Genomic DNA, 11714 nt, shown 5'->3' with positions numbered 1-11714 from the left:
CTCAGTATATATAAATTTGGGTCCCTGTACTTGAGTAAATCATGTTTAATATTCAGTTCTTGTTACCTATTGACAAGTTTAAGCTCCTAGTATACTAAAAGTGCAGAAGATTCAATCCTTTACTTTGCAATTGTCGAAATGGCTTCATCAAGTAGAATTTAATTGTTGTTCTTGCTCTTGTTACTCTTGATTGATTAATTGATATCAGTGATTCAATTTCAAGTGGGTTGATTGATTATGCAAGCTACTGCTTACATGTAGTATCAGAGCTAGACCACTATGATTTGAATCCTCTTTTAATCAGTATGAGTTTGTAGCTAAAACGACACACATACTTGTGTCATGTTGATGTCGTTTTTACTTTTAAAAGTCAATAATTCAGATAAAAGGAATTACTTGAAAAATAGAACATGGGTTGTTTTTATTTTCACGAACATGGGTTCTCTCCCAAATCCATCAAACTTCAAAACTCATTCAAATCAAATGATTTTTTCAATCTGGCTTGTTTTGTTATTCTTTGGATGTTTGTCAATTATTGATGTGGGTTTTTCTGCGCCCTTCTTCACTGATCGAAAGTATGATTCAATTCAGTTTGTGTTTGATGAGTTGTTATTTTCATTGAATAGTTTATAGCCTTTATTTCGCTGTGCTTAGTTCCCTTCTCTTTTGTTTTGATATAAAAATTTGTCTTGATTCTGCGAATTGAGTTGATTCTGGGCCATATATCTGATTGCATGTTTGATTTTATTTGAAGATTGTTTGATTACCAGTTACTTGCAGAAATAATTGAAATAATTAGGGCATTTTTTTTCGTCTCTCTCTAGGTTGAGCGCTTCTCTCTCCTGAGGTGGGATTTCTCTGCGCCTTTGTGGTGTCCTTTTCCTGTGAGCCAAGTCTCATTTCTTTGCTCTTTTTTCTTCGTTTCTTCTCCTCTCACCTCGTCTCACTTTCTTTTCTCTTCATTTCTCTATTTCTCTGTGCTTTTACTTCTCGTTTGTTGTGGTGCTGGTATGGGTATGATTGTGTAAACAAGGCCTCTGATTCCTCGGGGTCCATTCTCAGTGATTTGGTTGCTTCGTGATCGTTTGCTGTTGAGTGGTTCTTGTTTCCTGTTTGTTTCTTTCTCATATTTGCGGTTTTGGTGCAAATCCTCAATCTGGGTCTTCTAGATTGGTCATTGGATTCAAGATTTAAGGATTGAGGTGTTTAGGGTTTGAATCGGAGCGTTTTTCATGGGGTTTGGTACGATTGTTGTTTTCTTTGGAAGGTTTAATTGGTTGTTGTGGATTTGGGAACGTATCGATCTTTTTCTTGGAGGTTTCTTGAAGTTGGGGATTTCTTGAATTTGGGGGTTTCCCAATTTCTCTCTAAGTAATCTGAGATTTGGGGGGTTTTTTCACTGCTCTCTCAGAGAAACTGTTGTTCCATTGCGTTTATTGTTTGGTGTTGAATGATTTCTGGGTTTACGTCTTTTCAAAGTTTGATTTTCTGTGTTTGGAAAGGTTATGGCTGCAATTATGTCTCGTTCTGTAGCAACTATGACCAGTGTTGAAGATCCTATGACCTCTGTGACTCTTGCTGGGGCAATTCTTGCCGAAAAAATACCTCATAGGGGAACAATTATTGGTATTTTACTTGCAGCTTGGAAGGATTTTGGTGATGTTAAAATGGTGGGTTTAAAGGATCGTTTTTTCACAATAACTTGTGCTAGTGAAGCCGTTGCTAGAAGAATCTTAAATGGGGGTCCATGGTCTGTTAAAGGGTTTTGTATGAGCATAGTGAGATGGCCAGATGATTTGTCTATTGGGAATCTTTGTTTTTCTGACGTTCCATTCTGGATTCAGATTTCAAATCTCCCAAGGGGACTTATGACAAAGGAGGTTGCCCATAAATTTGGAGAAAGGATAGGTGCTGTTTTAGAGATAGAGGACCCTGATATGTTTCCCAGAGGTTTACTGCGTGTGAGGGTTTTGGTGGATATCACTCAACCTTTGGTTGGCTTTTTGTGGATTCCTGATGGGAATAATGGCCAAGTGAGGGTTAAGATTCAATACGAGCGACTCTCTGATTTTTGCTATAATTGTGGGCGATTAGGACACTGTCATCAAGATTGCGAAGATGAGATTACTTTTGATGACAGGGGTAAGATGAGATATGGTGAAAAGCTACGGACTAAGGCTGCTGTGAATTTGGGTTTTATGCTGAGGAAAAAAGAGCCTAAGAAAAAGTCTCTCTGGCATAGCTTGGGGCCAGGAAGGGCTCCTGAAAAGACACCAGTTATTGACAATTTCTTAGATTTGAGTTTGGAGATGCATAAACTTAAGACAAAGCAGGCGAAGGCTACTGTTACAACTCCTATCTCTACTACGGCTGTTGGAATTATACAAGATGTGATCTCCTCTACTGAAACTTCCACTACTAACATGATTAATTCCGAGCCTTCTATGAACGTTATGGTTGTAGATTCTAAAAAACAAGAGCTGGTGATCAAGGATAAAGAGCAACCAAGTATTGTTGGCAATGAGGCTAATTCTGTGTCTGTCTCCATTATAAGTTCTGTTTCAAGGGTTATACAGGAATCAATAAGCAACGGAAGGACTCTAGTGCTGCAATCTAATGATGATGGCAATGATGAGCTGACTTGTCCTCAAGAGCTGCCGATTATCACCTCTACCTGCCAGGCTATTCAGTTGGGTAATCCAGATTTTGAGGAATCATCTAAACCAGATTTGTACACTGTGGAACTTCCAGCTGATCAGGTATCTTCCCCTGTTTCTATGCCTACTCAGCCAGTTGTGGATAAGGGTTTGTTTGAGCCAGGTTCGACAATTGTTAGTCTTACTCGTATTTTTAAGACGCTGGGTTTCAAAAGGGAAAGGGAGGAAGAGCTGGAGATTATTTCTTGTAAAAGGAGAAGGGGTGATGCAATTCCTCTACTGGTCCATACTTCCCTCCCCCCTAAACTCAGCAAAAGAGGTACTTTTGTGATAAGGAAAAGGGGTAGACCTCGTAGACAATATGGGAAAGTTAGTGGGAACCTGAACTTTGTGGAAGATCATACTTCTCTAATGGATGTACATGTTAGACTTGGTACTTTATTAAAGGATTCCTTGATAAATGGTTGTGGGAGCTGGCCAGAATCAGCCCCACAGTCGCCATGAAAATACTAAGTTGGAACTGTCAGGGATTGGGGACAGACCTGACAGTTCAGTCCTTAAAGGACATTAGGAAAAATTTTTGTCCTTCTTTGGTGTTTTTGATGGAAACTAGAGGGAAAACTGAGAGGCTTGAAACTTTGAAGCGCTCTATGTTTTTTACTGGAAGTCATTATGTGGAACCAATTGGATTGTCAGGTGGCCTGGCTCTTTGGTGGTCCAGTGATATTGAGGTAAGGGTCAATGATTCTTCGAGGAATCTTATGACTTTGACAGTGACTACTAAGGGAAGACAGATGCTTTGGACTGTCTCATGTGTATATGGTCCACCAGTGGATGTTGATAAACCAAGCTTCTGGAATTCTTTATCTAGATTTGGAGAGAAGAATAATGGTGATTGGCTGTTGGTTGGTGATCTGAATGTGATGGCTTGGAACTCTGAAAAAGAGGGTGGGAATTGTCTTTCTACTAGGGAGCTTAGTTACCTGCAGTCTTTTTTAAGAGCTTCTAATTTGATTGATTTAGGGTGTAATGGTATGCAGTATACATGGGTAAATGGGAGGGAGAATAATTGGGTTAAGGAAAGGTTAGATAGAGCCCTAGCAAGTCCTAGTTGGCTTCACTCTAATCCTAGAGCTCAAGTGTTTAACCTTCCTTATCTTGGTTCTGATCATTCCCCTCTTGTTATAGATACTGATTTTTCTGAAGCCAAATCTCCTAAGCTGTTTAAATTTGAAGCATACTGGTTGAACAATGAGGATTGTAAGTCAGTGGTGAAACGGAATTGGAGACATGGTTATGGTTGTTTTAATGCAGTACAATGGTGTAAAAATCTCCATTTTGTGGCCAAAGAACTTACAAGATGGAGTAAGGAACAGTTTGGGAATAACAGGAAACGAATTGAGGAGCTTAAGAAAGATCTAGCTCTAGAACAGAATAAGCCTTGTGACTCTATGGATAAGGCTACAATTGAGGGTCTCTCTCATCAAATAAAACATCTCTGGGACTGTGAAGAACTATACTGGAAGCAAAGGTCTAGAATCCAGTGGCTAAATCATGGTGATAAGAATTCAAGTTTCTTTCACCTTTCTACAGTCCAGAGGAGGCAATATAATAAGATTCTGTGTGTGAAAAATAATAATGGTGAGTGGTTGGATACTGAGGAAGCCATTCAAGTAGGTTTCAAGGAGTATTTTCAAAACCTTTTCACTAGTGATGGACCAAGAGATTGGTCTGCTGCTATGAATTGTGTGCAACCAGTGGTGACATCAACGATGAATAATATTCTAGTGGCACCTATCAGTTTGGAGGAAGTTAAAGTGGCTGTTTTTGACTTAGGGGCCCTCAAGGCTCCAGGACCAGATGGGTATTCTGGTATATTTTATCAAAAATGTTGGGAAATTGTTAATTCTTTGGTGTCCAGATCTGCTCAAGATTTTTGGAATAATGGTACTCTACTCAAGTCCATGAATCAGACCAGAGTGGTCATCATTCCAAAGGTTCCTGACCCAGTGGAATTCTCTCAATTTCGTCCAATTGGTTGTTGCAATTTCTCGTATAAAATATTATCCAAAATCTTGGCTAATAGATTACAGACTTTCCTGCCTGAGATTATCTCATCTACCCAGGGGGCCTTTGTATCTAACAAGCAAATATATGACAATATTTTCGTAGCTCATGAGACATTTCATCATATTAAGATGAAAAGGAATGGAATTGTGGGTGAATTCGGTTTGAAGGTCAATATGAACAAAGCTTATGACAGAGTGGAATGGGACTTCCTAGAAGCTGTAATGTCACAAATGGGTTTTCATGAAAAATGGATCAGGCTGGTTATGGAATGTGTGCAATCTGTGACCCTCTCTATTCATGTCAATGGTAAGCCAGGGGAGATGTTTAGTCCCTCTAGAGGTTTGAGACAAGGAGACCCCTTGTCTCCTTATCTATTCTTAATAGTAGGGGATGTTCTCTCAAGAATGATTGAGGCTGCGGCTTCTTGTGGATCTCTAAAGGGTATTCAGCTTGGAAGGAGAGGGCCCACTCTTACCCATCTCTTCTTTGCTGATGATAGCTTGTTCTTCTTGAAGGCAACAAAGAATAATTGTCTAGTCATAAAGCAAATCTTGGAGGATCGATTACTGTAGAGCTTCTGGACAAAGAAGAAATTGTCAAAAGTCTTCTTTATTCTTTAGTCCAAATACATCTGTGTATGTTATTCATGATATATGTACTATTTTGGAGATGCCAGCTGATGCGAACCCAGGGAAATATCTTGGTCTACCTACTGTATGGGGTAGATCCAAGAAGGCTGCCTTGGCCTATATAAAGGACTCCATAGTGAAAAAGATTAAAGGATGGAAGCATAAGTTCCTTTCCACAGCAGGGAAGGAGGTTCTCTTAAAAGGACTTTAAGATTCAATACTAGGAATGCTAGGAAGGGATGTAGAGCTTCTTGGGCATGGTCTAGTATTTTGGTAGGGAGAGATTTGCTAAAAGCAGGAGCAAAATGGCAGGTGTTGGATGGAAAGTCCATTAATATTTGGACTGATGCTTGGATTTCTGGTAAGGCTGAAGCTATTCTTAAGAATGATGTGGCAGCAGCCTCTGACATTCCTAGATTTGTGGCTGATCTCATTGATTGGGAAAGGAAACTATGGAATGTGGAAGTTGCTGGTTATTACATTACCCCTGCTTTACAACAACGGATTGAGGAAATCCCAATTCCTGAGGGTCTCAGTGGTGACAGGCTAATTTGGCCTTATACTAAATCAGGTGTTTACACTGTACGATCTGGTTATTACTGGTTGCATGATCAAAGGAAATGTCTGGATCTGGTTCCTGCTAATGTCTCTCACCAGGTCGATGCTAGTGTCTGGAAGAAGGTTTGGAAATCTAATACCTTACCTAAAGTCAGACAATTTTTATGGCGTGTTGTGTCTAATTCTGCAGCTACATGTGTGAAGTTGTATAAAAGGAAGGTGTTGAGTTGTCCTACTTGTCCCATATGTCATCAGTTTGATGAGACAATTGAACATGCTTTATTGTTGTGCCCCTGGGTGGAAACAATTTGGTTTGATTGTCTTGGTTATGTCATTAATAAGCAGGGGGTTTCTTACTTTGATGAATGGTTACTTAAAGTCTTAGAAGCATGGAATGAGGATGAAATGTATGTTTTGACTTGGATTAGTTTCATTTGCTGGTCTATTTGGAAGGGGAGGTGTAAAGCAGTGTTTAATGGAACTTTGCCAGATCCTATTCTTACTAGCTTTTCTGCTAAAAAAGCTAGATTTGAATTTGTTTCGAATCAGACTTCTAACCCACAGATTACACCAATGATGCCTTCATCTGAAGGGACTGTGATTAGGTGGCAGCCTCCAATTTCTCCTACAGTTAAGGTTAATTGTGATGCTTCTTGGGATAAACTCTCCCATGTTGCGGGGCTTGGAGTGGTAATAAGAGGTGGTACAGGCCAGGTTTTGGGCGGCAGTGCTGTGAGTATCTCTGCCCCTTCTGCTGTGTTTGCTGAAGCTTTGGCAGTTAGAGAAGGCTTGAAATGTGCAGAACAACAGCATTTTAGATCTGTGGTCATTGAATCTGATTCAGGAATTGTGGTTGATGCAATTAAGCACAGGAATATAGAGGCTCCTTGGGAATTATATGTGTTGTTGAGGGAAATTTGGAGTTTGTCTTCCAAATTTGCAGAGATCAGATGGTCAAAGGTGAATAGGAAAGCAAATGGGGTTGCAGATTCAATCTCAAAGCTAGCTAGAAGGAAGATGTGTCCACAGGACTGGGTTTCTCACCCACCATCTTCTATTGTTGGAGTTCTTCTTTCTGATGGACTTCCTTCTGATTAGCTCGTATATAGAATTCTTTGTATAGCTGTAGTTAATTGTAGTTGATTTGTTTTTTTTTTTATTGTCATTTTGTCTTCTCTTGTAATTGGTTTTCTTGTGAAATGAAATGTTCTTTGGCAAAAAAAAAAAAAAAAAAAAAATTGAAACAATTGATTTATGTGGGACTGTTTTCCTATATTGCATGTTTGACTATTGCACTTCATATTAAACAATATTGTTTCATCCGCATGTGCAAATTGGTTAAACATTTTAATTACAGGAAATATGAATTCATTTAAGTTTTGGATGAGGATTCAAGGAGAATTGTTAAATTTCTTGCCAAAGTGGGTACTTTAGCAATTTTCTTAAAAGCCAAAACATTGTGATCCTAAGTTATGAACAGCATGTTAATTTCCCAAAGGAAATTGTTAATTGCCTGGTTTGATCTAGGATTAGTATATTGTTGCTATTCTACCTCAAGTGCAAGGTTGTCAAGTTTTAGTATGAAAATGGAAGTAAGGAATTATCGTACCCAAGAGATTGGATTGAAATTTCAACCACAAGCTAGATTGATTTTATGGTTATAAAACTAACAAACAACCTACTATGTACTATGCAAAGCCAAAACTAAACATAATGGTATGTGCAAATGTGTAGTGTTGAGTTGTTGTTTGGTTGATTGATGATAAGTAACACTAGAATTTGAAGCTAACAAATGGAAATGCAAGTAAATTCAAGTACAAATTAAATTCAATGATGATGAAGGATTTGAGGTTATTAGGGGTTCACACTAACCCTCCCATGTAACAAACAATGCAATTAGTGATTATGCCAAATTAGATTGATTAGATTCCTTCCTAACCCCCGATCAAGGTAAATTAGGGCACATCCTCTTTCATGTTAACAACTATCCCAACCAAGGTGATAGGTAACTACCTAAGATTAATGCCATAGCAAACCTTAGGTGCATAAAGTTCTAAGGATGAGAAATCCAAGCAATTAAAACAATCCAACCAAGGTGCTTTTAAATTACCATGCTCTTATGCAACAAGCTTTACAAATTAAAGGTTACCAATCTCCAATTTCTACATGACAACATTTCTCATATGCACAAGTGGTAAATTCACACATACAAGTCATGATCTTTAAATTAGCATAAGAGCATATATATCCAAAAATGACATTTATATTACTAATCACAAAGTCATTACATGGTTGGGCTAGGCCTACATCCCTAGACCCAAATCAAGAAACTACTCACTAGCCATAAAAGTTACAAACAACATCACAAATTGAAACATAAATGAAAACAAGAAGGAAAAGATAAAACTCTAGATGTTGAAGCCAAGCTCCCAAGGGGGGTCACTCCTCCAAGGATGCCCAAAATAGCTTCTTGTCCCAAGTGCCTCCAAGCTCCTCTTGCAATAATGGTGGTGAATATGGTTGATGGGTGTTGTGATGGTGTTTGGCTTTTTGGAGATGAAGAGTTGATGGAGGTAAGATGGAGAAAACAATGATGAAGAGAGATGAGAAAAATCTAGGGTTTTGGAAGATGAAAGATGAGATGTGTGTTTTTAAGATGAGATAATGGAATGAATGATGAAATAAGTGAAATTAGAGAGGATGGAGGGGGGAGCTCAAAATTGAGAGAGTGTTTTATGGTTTGGGTGAGTTGTTATGTCTAGAATATGTGGCTAGGATTAAAAGGAAATGAAGGGGTAAGATTTGATTAATTCAAAAATGAGAATATTTCATCTTATCCCTCAATGGGTGATCTTTGAAGGATGTTGAGATAGGTAGATGTTCTCTTTGCCTCATTTAGAGCCTTCACATTGTGGTTTCTGAATTTTTCTTAGAATGGGCGAACAAAGGGGAAGGAAAGAGAGCATGTGATAGACAATTACCCAAAATGGAAAGATGCGTTGGGACCACTTTATCCTTTTACTGACATGATTTTGGAGCTGTCTTTGGAGAGCAATTTGGAGGCCTTAACCAACTCAGAAATTTACGTTTTATATATCAATAGAAAGCCCTGGATGTCTTCTTTCCAACTATATATTATATGCCTCAATCCAAGTTTGGACCAAAAAGGTATGCCCCACACCATGCAGCTGACTCAGTTCTCCTCGGGTGCAGTTTTGAGCTGACTTTGAAATTCAAAATGAACACCTTATAAGTCTTCAAATGTCACGAAATTTAACCTGGAATAACTTCAAGGTGTTAGCTTCTATCTCCATTTGAATTCATGTCAAAATCTATTAAGGAGAATAAATGGTGAAATTTCTCATTTATTGTTCGAAAGCTAAAAACACAAAACTAAATGAAATTTAAAGGTTTTAATCAAATGAACTCACAAAAATTAAGTAAGAGGAATATAAAAGGATGTGAATTTATGAACATATGATATATTGCAGCTGGGAGTATGTTATGTCTTTGATGATTCCTTCTTGCTCAAAGGTGTGAGAGTTGTCTTATGATATAATATTCTTTTGGTTGGTGATATAATTCCTACACGCACTGGTGTATCTTTTAGCTTGTTATATTTCTTGCCCAAAGGTGAAATACAACAATGCATAAGTTTCAGATTCAAGAAAAATATTCAGTCAAAATTTGTTCTTGTTTTTTTATGATTAAGTTTATATTACTAATGAGTTTTTATTTATCTCATCAGTTGTAAGCTTCTTGTCAATCCATTTTTCCTCAATTGAGGCTCTCACTGGTAATAATTACAAGAAATGGAAACAAGACTTGGAGTTTGTTCTAGGGCTCATGGATCTCGACTTGGCTTTAAGAGATGATCAGTCTGCAGCTCTAACTTACCAAAGCACTACTGCCCAAAGAAAGTACCATGAAAAATGGGAGAAAGCTAATAGAATGACCTTAATGATCATGAAAAGGTCAATGTCAGACACCATTAGAGGAGGTATACCGACTAATGACAATGCCAAGGATTTTCTTGTTGCTGTTGGAGACAAGTTTAAAGAGTCTGAAAAAGTAGAGACAGGTGCACTGATGCATTCATTGTCTACAATGAAGTATGATGGTGAGGGTAGTGTAAGGGAGTATATTCTACAACTTGTTGACATTGCCAATAAGCTGCAGAATCTAGAGGTATACAGATTTTCGATCCTTTTTTGGTGTATACTGTTTTGAACTCACTACCACCTAAGTTTGATCAATTAAAGGTGTCATATAATACTCAAAAGGACAAGTGGGATGTGAATGAAGTGATTGCACAATGTGCACAAGAGGAAGATCGTCTCAATAAAGGAAAAGCTGAAATGGTCAACCTTGTTATTTCTCCACAAGGTAAAAAGAAAGGCAACTCTACTTCTGGTAAGCCCTCTACTTCGGGTACAAAGCCTACTAGTATGCCTGGTAAAAATAGTCATTCTCCTGCTAAAGGATCTCACAATCTTAAAGCTATCAAAATTGAAATTGTTGAACCTGGAGCTGTTAAGTGTTACTTATGCAAAAAGTTGGGTCATGTCAAAAAAGATTGTGAAAAATTCAAGAAATGGCTTTTAAAGAAAGGTACTAAATTTGTTTTTGTTTGTTTTGAATCAAATTTAATTGAAGTTCCCACAAATTCTTGGTGGTTTGACTCTGGTTGTTCTGTGCATATAACTAATTCCTTGCAGGGCTTCAGCAATCAGAGGACAACAAGAAGTGATGACCATCAAGTGTTTATGGGAAACGGAACTAGAGTGCATGTTGAATCAATAGGATCAGTCAAGCTTAGATTATGTTCTGGTTTTGTTTTAGATCTTGAAAATGTCCTTTATGTACCTTCTATGAGAAGGAATTTAATTTCTATTTCAAATTTAGTTAAGTCTGGATTTTCTTTCATTGTAGACAATGTCAGTGTAAGAATGTTTCAGTGAAATAAATTTGATGTACCGCTAGGTACTGCTTTTCTGAATCATGGTTTATGGCAATTTCGGTGTTCTTACATTAATGATTGCTTGAATGTTGAATGTTTTAGTACAAAGAGAATGCTCATCAATGAAAATTCTTTTTTGCTTTGGCATAAAAGATTAGGGCATATTTCCATATAAAGACTAGAACGTTTAATAAAAGAAAATATTCTGCACAAACTTGATTTTTCGGATTTCAAAACTTGTGTTGATTGCATAAAGGAAAAACTAACCAATTTTAGAAAGTTAGGTTCCACTCGCAGTCAACATTTGCTAGAAATCATTCATACCGATGTTTGTGGTCCATTTCCTCACAAAACTATTTGTGGAAATAATTATTTTGTCACTTTTATTGATGAGTTTTCACATTATGCTTATCTATTTTTTATTTCTGATAAATCTTTAGTTCTTGACTGTTTTAAGATTTTTCAACTAGAAGTTGAAAAACAGTTAGATAAGCAAATTAAAGTTGTGAGATCAGATAGGGGAGGTGAATATTTTGGCAGGTAAACAGAGGCTGGACAACAGAAGGGGCCATTTGCCTTATTCCTGCAGAATAATGGAATAATTGCTCAATATACAACACCTGGGACACCTCAACAAAATGGTGTGGCTGAAAGGCGAGGCTGAAAGGAGAAACAGGACTCTTAAAGACATGGTAAGGAGTATGATAAGTAAAACTTCATTACCACATTTTCTTTAGGGAGAAGCTATTTTAACTGCCAACTATATATTGAATAAAGTTCCTAGTAAATCAGTACCAAAAACACCTTTCGAGCTATGGGTTGGTAAGAAGCCTAGTTTAA

General features: G+C 37.6%; 1 pseudogene; it reads left to right on the top strand.

Moving 5' to 3' along the window:
• The first annotated feature begins 8418 nt into the window (after window positions 1-8418).
• On the top strand, window positions 8419-10664 carry LOC147286244 (uncharacterized; annotated as a pseudogene).
• Window positions 10665-11714: the final 1050 nt, after the last annotated feature.

The sequence above is a fragment of the Dryas octopetala genome, chromosome 4, assembly GCF_963921425.1.
Source record: "Dryas octopetala chromosome 4, drDryOcto1.1, whole genome shotgun sequence".
In the NCBI taxonomy this organism is placed as follows: domain Eukaryota; kingdom Viridiplantae; phylum Streptophyta; class Magnoliopsida; order Rosales; family Rosaceae; genus Dryas; species Dryas octopetala.
This window is presented reverse-complemented; position numbering and strand designations above follow the sequence as displayed.